Source organism: Salmo trutta, chromosome 8, assembly GCF_901001165.1.
Source record: "Salmo trutta chromosome 8, fSalTru1.1, whole genome shotgun sequence".
Classification (NCBI taxonomy): domain Eukaryota; kingdom Metazoa; phylum Chordata; class Actinopteri; order Salmoniformes; family Salmonidae; genus Salmo; species Salmo trutta.
The window spans coordinates 664711-676098 of record NC_042964.1 but is presented as its reverse complement, the minus strand read 5'-3'; the positions used below and the strand labels follow the sequence as shown (position 1 = coordinate 676098).

At 47.8% G+C, this 11388-nt stretch overlaps 1 long non-coding RNA gene across 1 annotated transcript; it reads right to left on the bottom strand.

Moving 5' to 3' along the window:
• On the bottom strand, positions 1–9012 carry LOC115197892 (uncharacterized). Its single transcript, XR_003879093.1, has 3 exons — positions 8928–9012; positions 1328–1446; positions 1–134 (listed from the first exon to the last, which is right to left on the bottom strand). It is a non-coding gene; the product is annotated as an uncharacterized LOC115197892 (long non-coding RNA).
• Between the last annotated feature and the right edge of the window lie 2376 nt (positions 9013–11388).

The following is an 11388-nucleotide window of genomic DNA, read 5'->3' as shown; positions in this document are numbered from 1 at the left end:
CAGTTCATAACCAGCCTATAACTCTACCTCGTTGGTGTTCCATCGTAGTCTCTCCTTCGGTAGGGAGGTGGTTTGAGGGAGACGCTCCAACAACTTGTTAGGCAGAAACACATTCATCTGGCCTCGACTGTTCTCTACACACACAGACACACACAGACACACACAGACACACACAGACACACACAGACACACAGACACACAGACAGAGGTTGTTAGGTGAAGCTAGTTGGTAGGGTGAGAGAACAGGTGAGAAAATGAAGAGATGGAGAAATGGATGGAGAGAGAGACGGATGGATGGATGGATGGAGAGATGGATGGAGAGATGGATGGAGAGATGGATGGAGAAATGGATGGAGAAATGGATGGAGAGATGGATGGAGAGATGGATGGAGAGATGGATGGAGAGATGGAGAGATGGATGGATGGATGGAGAGATGGATGGATGGATGGAGAGATGGATGGATGGATAGATGGAGAGATGGAGAGATGGAGAGATGGATGGAGAGATGGATGGAGAGATGGATGGAGAGATGGATGGAGAGATGGATGGAGAGATGGATGGATGGATGGAGAGATGGAGAGATGGAGAGATGGATGGAGAGATGGATGGAGAGATGGATGGAGAGATGGATGGAGAAATGGATGGAGAGACGGAGAGATGGAGAGACAGACGGATGGATGGATGGATGGAGAGATGGAGAGATGGATGGATGGATGGATGGATGGATGGATGGATGGAGAGATGGAGAGATGGAGAGATGGATGGAGAGATGGATGGAGAGATGGATGGAGAGATGGATGGAGAGACGGAGAGATGGAGAGACAGACGGATGGATGGATGGATGGATGGAGAGATGGATGGAGAGATGGATGGAGAGATGGATGGATGGATGGATGGATGGATGGATGGAGAGATGGAGAGATGGAGAGATGGATGGAGAGATGGATGGATGGAGAGACAGACGGATGGATGGATGGATGGATGGAGAGATGGAGAGATGGAGAGATGGATGGATGGAGAGATGGAGAGATGGATGGATGGATGGAGAGATGGATGGATGGATGGATGGATGGAGAGATGGATGGATGGATGGAGAGATGGATGGATGATGGATGGATGGAGAGATGGAGAGACAGACGGATGGATGGAGGGATGGAGGGATGGATGGATGGATGGATGGAGAGACAGACGGATGGATGGATGGATGGAGAGATGGAGAGATGGATGGATGGAGAGATGGAGAGAGACGGATAAATACACAGACAGACAATGTTGTTGATGTTTTGTGATGGAGTGACATCATCAGTGTGCGACAGACAGACTCACCTGACTCTTTTGTGCTCTCTCTCTCGCTCTCCTTATTGTTCATGATGGCTAGACAACTCACTCCAACCTGCTGGACTACACACACACACCTCACACACACAGAGGTCCACACTGCGGTACTACACACACACACACACACACACACGCACACACACACACACACACACGGGAAATCAATACAAAGAATATATCAAGAAGTAGAAGAGGCACAGATGTTGAATGTTCAGGCCACCCTGTCACCTGACCAACCAGCTGTCACCTGACCAACCAGCTGTCACCTGACCAACCAGCTGTCACCTGACCAACCAGCTGTCACCTGACCAACCAGCTGTCACCTGACCAACCAGCTGTCACCTGAAACCAGCTGTCACCTGACCAACCAGCTGACACCTGACCAACCAGCTGACACCTGACCAACCAGCTGACACCTGACCAACCAGCTGACACCTGACCAACCAGCTGACACCTGACCAACCAGCTGACACCTGAAACCAGCTGTCACCTGAAACCAGCTGTCACCTGAAACCAGCTGTCACCTGAAACCAGCTGACACCTGGCAAACCAGCTGTCACCTGACCAACCAGCTGTCACCTGACCAACCAGCTGACACCTGACCAACCAGCTGACACCTGAAACCAGCTGTCACCTGAAACCAGCTGTCACCTGAAACCAGCTGTCACCTGACCAACCAGCTGACACCTAACCAACCAGCTGACACCTAACCAACCAGCTGTCACCTGAAACCAGCTGTCACCTGAAACCAGCTGACACCTCACCAACCAGCTGACACCTGACCAACCAGCTGACACCTGACCAACCAGCTGACACCTGACCAACCAGCTGACACCTGACCAACCAGCTGACACCTGACCAACCAGCTGACACCTGAAACCAGCTGTCACCTGAAACCAGCTGTCACCTGAAACCAGCTGTCACCTGAAACCAGCTGACACCTGGCAAACCAGCTGTCACCTGACCAACCAGCTGTCACCTGACCAACCAGCTGTCACCTGACCAACCAGCTGACACCTGACCAACCAGCTGTCACCTGAAACCAGCTGTCACCTGACCAACCAGCTGTCACCTGACCAACCAGCTGTCACCTGACCAACCAGCTGTCACCTGACCAACCAGCTGTCACCTGGCCAACCAGCTGACACCTGGCCAACCAGCTGACACCTGGCCAACCAGCTGACACCTGGCCAACCAGCTGACACCTGGCCAACCAGCTGACACCTGGCCAACCAGCTGTCACCTGGCCAACCAGCTGTCACCTGACCAACCAGCTGTCACCTGACCAACCAGCTGTCACCTGACCAACCAGCTGTCACCTGACCAACCAGCTGACACCTGACCAACCAGCTGACACCTGAAACCAGCTGACACCTGAAACCAGCTGTCACCTGACCAACCAGCTGTCACCTGACCAACCAGCTGACCCCTGACAAACCAGCTGTCACCTGACCAACCAGCTGTCACCTGACCAACCAGCTGACCCCTGACAAACCAGCTGTCACCTGACAAACCAGCTGTCACCTGACAAACCAGCTGACACCTGACAAACCAGCTGACACCTGACAAACCAGCTGACACCGAACAAACCAGCTGACACCGAACAAACCAGCTGACACCGAACAAACCAGCTGACACCGAACAAACCAGCTGCCAAACCAGCTGTCACCTGACAAACCAGCTGTCACCTGACAAACCAGCTGTCACCTGACAAACCAGCTGACAAACCAGCTGGCAACTAACAAACCAGCTGACACCTAACAAACCAGCTGACAAACCAGCTGTCACCTGACAAACCAGCTGTCACCTGACAAACCAGCTGACAAACCAGCTGACAAACCAGCTGTCACCTGACAAACCAGCTGTCACCTGACAAACCAGCTGTCACCTGACAAACCAGCTGGCACATGTTCATACCACCCTGTCACCTAACAAACCAGTTTTCACATGTTCAGGCTATCCTGTCATGTAAACAACCTCAAATACTTCAAGACAAGTTGCACACACATTGAATGACCAGCCATAGTCATTCAGTACGACCAGCCATAGTCATTCAGTACGACCAGCCATAATCAAATTTAAAAAATGGTCACATGCGCCGAATACAACAGGTGTAGTAGACCTCACAGTGAAATGCCGAATACAACAGGTGTAGTAGACCTCACAGTGAAATGCCGAATACAACAGGTGTAGTAGACCTCACAGTGAAATGCCGAATACAACAGGTGTAGTAGACCTCACAGTGAAATGCCGAATACAACAGGTGTAGTAGACCTCACAGTGAAATGCCGAATACAACAGGTGTAGTAGACCTCACAGTGAAATGCCGAATACAACAGGTGTAGTAGACCTCACAGTGAAATGCCGAATACAACAGGTGTAGTAGACCTCACAGTGAAATGCCGAATACAACAGGTGTAGTAGACCTCACAGTGAAATGCCGAATACAACAGGTGTAGTAGACCTCACAGTGAAATGCTGACTTACAAGCCCCTTACCAACAAAGCAGTTCAAGAAATAGACTTCAGAAAAGATTTACTAAATAAACTATGGTGCGGGGTACAGGTTAGTCGAGGAAATGTGTACATATAGGTAGAGGTAAAGTGATTATGCATAGATACTAAACAGCGAGTAGCAGCATTGTGGGGGGGGGGGGGGCATTTGATTAGCTGTTCAGCAGTCTTACGGCTTGGGGGTAACGAGCCTTTAGGACCTTGACTTGGCGCTCCGGTACCGCTTGCCATGCGGTAGTAGAGAGAACAGTCTATGACTGGGGTGGCTGGAGTCTTTCACAATTTTTAGGGCCTTCCTCTGACACCGCCTGGTATAGAGGTCCTGGATGTCAGGAAGCTTGGCCCCAGTGATGAACTGGGCCGTACGCACTACCCTCTGTAGTGCCTTGTGGTCGGAGGCCGAGCAGTTGCCGTACCAGGCGGTGATGCAACCAGTCAGGATGCTCTTGATGGTGCAGCTGTAGAACTTTGAGGATCTGGGGACCCATGCCAAAACTTTTCAGTCTCCTGATGGGGAATAGGTTTTGTTGTGACCTCTTCATGACTGTCTTGGTGTGTTTTGACCATGTTAGTTTGTTGGTGATGTGGACACCAAGGAACTTGAGGCTCTCAACCTGCTCCACTACAGCCCCGTCGATGTTAATGGGGGCGTGAACAGCCCTCCTTTTCCTGTAGTCCATGATTACCAGGACGTGTACTCAGCATGCGCGGATCACCTGACAAGTGTCTTCACTGACATTTTCAACCTCTCCCTGACCGAATCTGTAATACCTACATGTTTCAAGCAGACCACCATAGTCCCTGTGTCAAAGAACACTAAGGTAACCTGCCTAAATGACTACAGACCCGTAGCACTCACGTCCGTAGACAAGACACTGCTTTGAAAGGCTGGTCATGGCTAACATCAACACCATCATCCCAGAAACCCTAGACCCACTCCAATTTGCATACCGCCCTAAACAGATCCACAGATGATGCAATCTCTATTCCACTCCACACTGCCCTTTCCCACCTGGACAAAATAAACACCTACGTGAGAATGCTGTTCATTGACTACAGCTCAGCGTTCAACACCATAGTGCCCTCAAAGCTCATCACTAAGCTAAGGACCCTGGGACTAAACACCTCCCCCTGCAATTGGATCCTGGACTTCCTGACGGGCCGCCCCCAGGTGGTAAGATTAGGTAACAACACACGCTGATCGTCAACACGGGGACCCCTCAGGGGTGTGTGCTCAGTCCCCACCTGTACTCCCTGTTCACTCATGACTGCGTGGCCAGACACGACTCCAACACCATCATTAAGATTGCCGATGACAGTGGAAGGCCTGATCACCGACAATGATGAGACAGCCTATAGGGAGGAGGTCAGAGACCTGGCCGTGTGGAGCCAGGACAATGAACTTTCCCTCAACGTGATCAAGACAAAGGAGATGATTGTGGACTACAGGAAAAGGAGGACCGAGCACACCCCCATTCACATCGACAGGGCTGTAGTGGAGCAGGTTGAGAGCTTCAAGTTCCTTGGTGTCCACATCAACAACAAACTAACATGGTCCAAGCACACCAAGACAGTCGTGAAGAGGGCACAACAAAACCTATTCCCCCCTCAGGAGACTGAAAAGATTTGGCATGGGTCCTCAGATCCTCAAAAGGTTTTACAGCTGCACCATCGAGAGCATCCAGACTGGTTGCATCACCCCCTGGTATGGTAACTGCTCGGCCTGCGACCACAAGGCACTACAGAGGGTAGTGCGTACGGCCCAGTACATCACTGGGGCCAAGCTTCCTGCAATCCAGGACCTCTATACCAGGCGGTGTCAAAGGAAGGCCCTAAAAATTGTCAAAGACTCCATCCACCCTAGTCATAGACTGTTCTCTCTGCTACCGCACGGCAAGCAGTACCGGAGCGCCAAATAATTCCTGTAATAACTTGCGGCTGAACTTGAAAGGGGTTCCTTCGTTATTTTACCGTTCATGTCTTCCATAGAGAATGTCTTGATCTACTTCAAATAAGGTCTGTGTTTTGTGCTTAAACCGCCTCGGCGTTTTGATACGTGTAAATCTCACTAGGTAAACGTTTGTCAACATATTTTCATAAATCCACTCTACAAAAAAAATTATCTACGCTTATATTGATCAGAGTTATATCCTATGGATATCTACACAGTTATAAAATTGGCAAGGTGGTGTAAGCCTAAACCAAACACAGACCTTATTTTAAATTAATCTAAAAATATCCTATGGAATAAATGAAGGAACCGCTTTTCAGATTTTGCTAGAAGGTGTCATGGGAATTATGACTCGCACTTTGGTAGTCAATTCTTACCATGCCCATTATTAAAATAGGATTTCCCGCATATAGAAATTACAGTTTTTGTTTTCAGCATTCATCACATTTAAACTCTATTTTTATTATTCAAACAGTTGAGAGTATTTGTCTCCTAAGCAGACTCTTCAGTATCGTTGTCACTTCAGAGCTGTGTGTGTGTGCACATATAAAAAAAATCATAATAATCGTCCGATTAATCAGTATCGGCTTTTTTGGTCCTCCAATAAATCGGTATCGGTGTTGAAAAATCATAAATCGGTCGACCTCTAGTACATAGCCTCCACATTGACTCTGTACCGTAACACCCTGTATATAGCCTCCACATTGACTCTGTACCGGTACCCCCTGTATATAGCCTCCACATTGACTCTGTACCGGTACCCCCTGTATATAGCCTCCACATTGACTCTGTACCGGTACCCCCTGTAAATAGCCTCCACATTGACTCTGTACCGGTACCCCCTGTATATAGCCTCCACATTGACTCTGTACCGTAATACCCTGTATATAGCCTCCACATTGACTCTGTACCGGTACCCCCTGTATATAGCCTCCACATTGACTCTGTACCGTAACACCCTGTATATAGCCTCCACATTGACTCTGTACTGGTACCCCCTGTATATAGCCTCCATATTGACTCTGTACCGTAATACCCTGTATATAGCCTCCACATTGACTCTGTACCGGTACCCCCCTGTATATAGCCTCCACATTGACTCTGTACCGTAATACCCTGTATATAGCCTCCACATTGACTCTGTACCGGTACCCCCTGTATATAGCCTCCACATTGACTCGGTACCGTAATACCCTGTATATAGCCTCCACATTGACTCTGTACCGGTACCCCCTGTATATAGCCTCCACATTGACTCGGTACCGTAATACCCTGTATATAGCCTCCACATTGACTCTGTACCGGTACCCCCTGTATATAGCCTCCACATTGACTCGGTACCGTAATACCCTGTATATAGCCTCCACATTGACTCGGTACCGTAATACCCTGTATATAGCCTCCACATTGACTCGGTACCGTAATACCCTGTATATAGCCTCACTATTGTTATTTACTGCTGCTCTAATTATTTGTTATTCTTTTCTCTTACTTTTTTTTAGGTATTTTTCTTAAAACTGCATTGTTGGTTAATAAGGGCTTGTAAGTAAACATTTCACTGTGAGGTCTACTACACCTGTTGTATTCAGCATTTCACTGTGAGGTCTACTACACCTGTTGTATTCAGCATTTCACTGTAAGGTCTACTACACCTGTTGTATTCAGCATTTCACTGTAAGGTCTACTACACCTGTTGTATTCAGCATTTCACTGTGAGGTCTACTACACCTGTTGTATTCAGCATTTCACTGTGAGGTCTACTACACCTGTTGTATTCAGCATTTCACTGTAAGGTCTACTACACCTGCTGTATTCAGCATTTCACTGTGAGGTCTACTACACCTGTTGTATTCAGCATTTCACTGTGAGGTCTACTACACCTGTTGTATTCAGCATTTCACTGTGAGGTCTACTACACCTGTTGTATTCAGCGCATGTGACAAATAAAATTTGATTTGACCAGTAGAGCATCGGCCCACAGCGTGTAACAGTATCCCCTTTATCAATTAGTTAATGAAGAGCACACACACACACACACACACACACACACACACACACACAGAAGAGCCTCTCAGTAAACACACACAGGAATAGCAAGTGAACACACCAACTGGCAATCCTCAAAAGACAATAATTCAGCTAAATTACAGCAGTTATAAATGTGGATGTTTAATATAAACTAAGAGATTCTCAGTAATAAAACTAAAACAGTTGAAAAGTCCCAGTGACATCACAACTGTTAAAGCAGCGATCAGCAGTGGAAACAGTAGCTTTGGTTAAAAACGGAGGGTTTTGGGGCAGGAGAAATGTGACCACTGTCAAATCAACAGAGCTACAGATTAAAGGACTGACCTGATATTAAATAGTTTCAACCATGTTCAGAGGCTGTCTAGTGTTTGTTTACATGACTTTGTTTCCAAACGGTGGAGTATAAACACACTTCTGTTAGTGGTTGTGATGGGTTGAAACTAGGCTCATTTCATGGTTATATTCTTCAATAGGTACGTGTCATTCATTTCTATATATCACACAGTTGATGTAGCGGCTATGGATTTGGTCCTGGAAACCAGGCCTGGACAACACCACGGCGGCTGTCAACACAACACGGTGTGTGTCATGTTTATCATGTTTACCGAGCCCCGGTACACCGACACACCCAGCTGTCAGGTAACCTCCGGTGGTTAGGCCCAGTCCGGCGGCTCGCCTGCTGTCTCTACCCTCCTCTGGATCCCCATCCCCCGGATAAAACCACTCAGCTTCCCTCCCTTCGCCCGGAGCTCAGAAAACATTTCAGGCGCTACCGACGGTACCGAACCGACTATCTCAGCAGCAAATAACAACACTAAACCACTGATACAAACAGACAACAACAGCTAGACAACACATCATCACAATACGAGATGCTTATTCACATAGTGCCATTTAATGGTGTGTATTTTACTGTTGAAATAGCGATCTGTCGCTATCTAGCGTTGTCAGATTCCAAATACTCTCAAAGAGGAGACCCGACACACCGAGCCTCTCCGACCACCGGAGTCCGGTTTACCGGCGACAGCCCCGCTGCCGGCCCCGTTCACAGCGCACCCAAAACAGACAGAACAGAACGGAGAGGAACAAGACTTACCACCTTCCGCCTTTCCTGGCGCCGCCATCTTCTTCTTAACACCGACGTCACTCCGTAGATATATAGAGAGAGAGAGAGAGAGAGAGAGGTAGAGACAGAGAGGTAGAGACAGAGAGGGAGAGAGAGACAGAGAGGGAGAGAGAGAGAGACAGAGAGAGACAGAGAGGGAGAGAGAGAGACAGAGCGAGAGAGACAGAGAGGGAGAGAGAGACAGAGCGAGAGAGAGGGAGAGAGACGAGAGAGACCGAGGGGGAGCGACAGAGAGAGAGAGAGATTGTGGGATTATGTAAAGAAGAAAGGAAGGGAGGTGAGCCAGAAAGGGAAATAGCAGTCTGGTCTCAGAGGGAGACAGGTCACTAAGGAGGAGTGGAGAGTGGGATGGAGAGACAGGAGGAGACAGCCAGGAGAACGTGTGTCGGTGTGGATCCAGGGAGATGCAGAGAGAGAAGAGCAGGAGAAAGTGTGTCGGTGTGGATCCAGGGAGATGCAGAGAGAGAAGAGCAGGAGAAAGTGTGTCGGTGTGGATCCAGGGAGATGCAGAGAGAGAAGAGCAGGAGAAAGTGTGTCGGTGTGGATCCAGGGAGATGCAGAGAGAGAAGAGCAGGAGAAAGTGTGTCGGTGTGGATCCAGGGAGATGCAGAGAGAGCGAAAGGCCTCACTCTGGTGAATAGCCTACCTAGTAGTCAGTACAGTTCTTAGCTGTAGTTTATCACACAATAAGCATTCATTCTAGCCATAATAATACAGTTACCATATTCTACAACAGTCCCCAGCTTTATCCACAGTTAGTTAAACACCATCATCATTATAGAAGATCTATGTATCCACAGTTAAACACCATCATCATTATAGAAGATCTATGTATCCACAGTTAAACACCATCATCATTATAGAAGATCTATGTACCCACAGTTAAACACCATCATCATTATAGAAGATCTATGTATCCACAGTTAAACACCATCATCATTATAGAAGATCTATGTACAGCTTCACCTTTAATTTACGTACTCAGTTTGTGTAGAATAAATAGTTGAGAATAAATATGAATATTCATGTTTTCTTCAAAAGGAAGTCTTTAACTTTAATTTGATTAAAGTTTTCCTGTCATGGATGATTATTCAACAAGGCTTATCCTCTGACCTGTAGCTGTAACACCACAGGGTTACCACTGGGGGAGCTCTACTATCCACCAGACACGATTACACATCAGCTGGCCACTGATACAGGGTCAGATATGTATCGTCCCTCCAATGGATCAGGTCAGGATTGGAGGTAGAGGAATCTGATCCTAGATCTGTTGATAGGGACAACTTCTATTTAAAGTATCATCCATGTCTGAAGTTAGTTACTGTAATTTATCAGTGTGCATTATTACACCATTACAACACATGGGGCACTGCCATCTAGTGGACAGATCAGGATACAACACATGGAGCACTGCCATCTAGTGGACAGATCACGATACAACACATGGAGCACTGCCATCTAGTGGACAGATCAGGATACAACACATGGAGCACTGCCATCTAGTGGACAGATCAGGATACAACACATGGAGCACTGCCATCTAGTGGACAGATCAGGATACAACACATGGAGCACTGCCATCTAGTGGACAGATCAGGATACAACACATGGAGCACTGCCATCTAGTGGACAGATCAGGATATAACACATGGAGCACTGCCATCTAGTGGACAGATCAGGATACAACACATGGAGCACTGCCATCTAGTAGACAGATCAGGATACAACACATGGAGCACTGCCATCTAGTGGACAGATCAGGATACAACACATGGAGCACTGCCATCTAGTGGACACATGGAGCACTGCCATCTAGTGGACACATGGAGCACTGCCATCTAGTGGACACATGGAGTACTGCCATCTAGTGGACAGATCAGGATACAACACATGGAGCACTGCCATCTAGTGGACATATGGAGCACTGCCATCTAGTGGACACATGGAGTACTGCCATCTAGTGGACAGATCAGGATACAACACATGGAGCACTGCCATCTAGTGGACAGATCAGGATATAACTCATAGAACACTGCCATCTAGTGGACAGATGGGGCACTGCCATCTAGTGGACAGATCAGGATATAACACATGGAGCACTGCCATCTAGTGGACAGATCAGGATACAACACATGAAACACTGTCATCTAGTGGACAGATCAGGATACAACACATAGAACACTGCCATCTAGTGGACAGATCAGGATACAACACATAGAACACTGCCATCTAGTGGACAGATGGGGCACTGCCATCTAGTGGACAGATCAGGATATAACACATGGAGCACTGCCATCTAGTGGACAGATCAGGATACAACACATAGAACACTGCCATCTAGTGGACAGATCAGGATATAACTCATAGAACCACTACGTCCAGGAAGCTTTATCTGACATGTTGTCAGACATTAGTGTTACTCAGCTAAAAA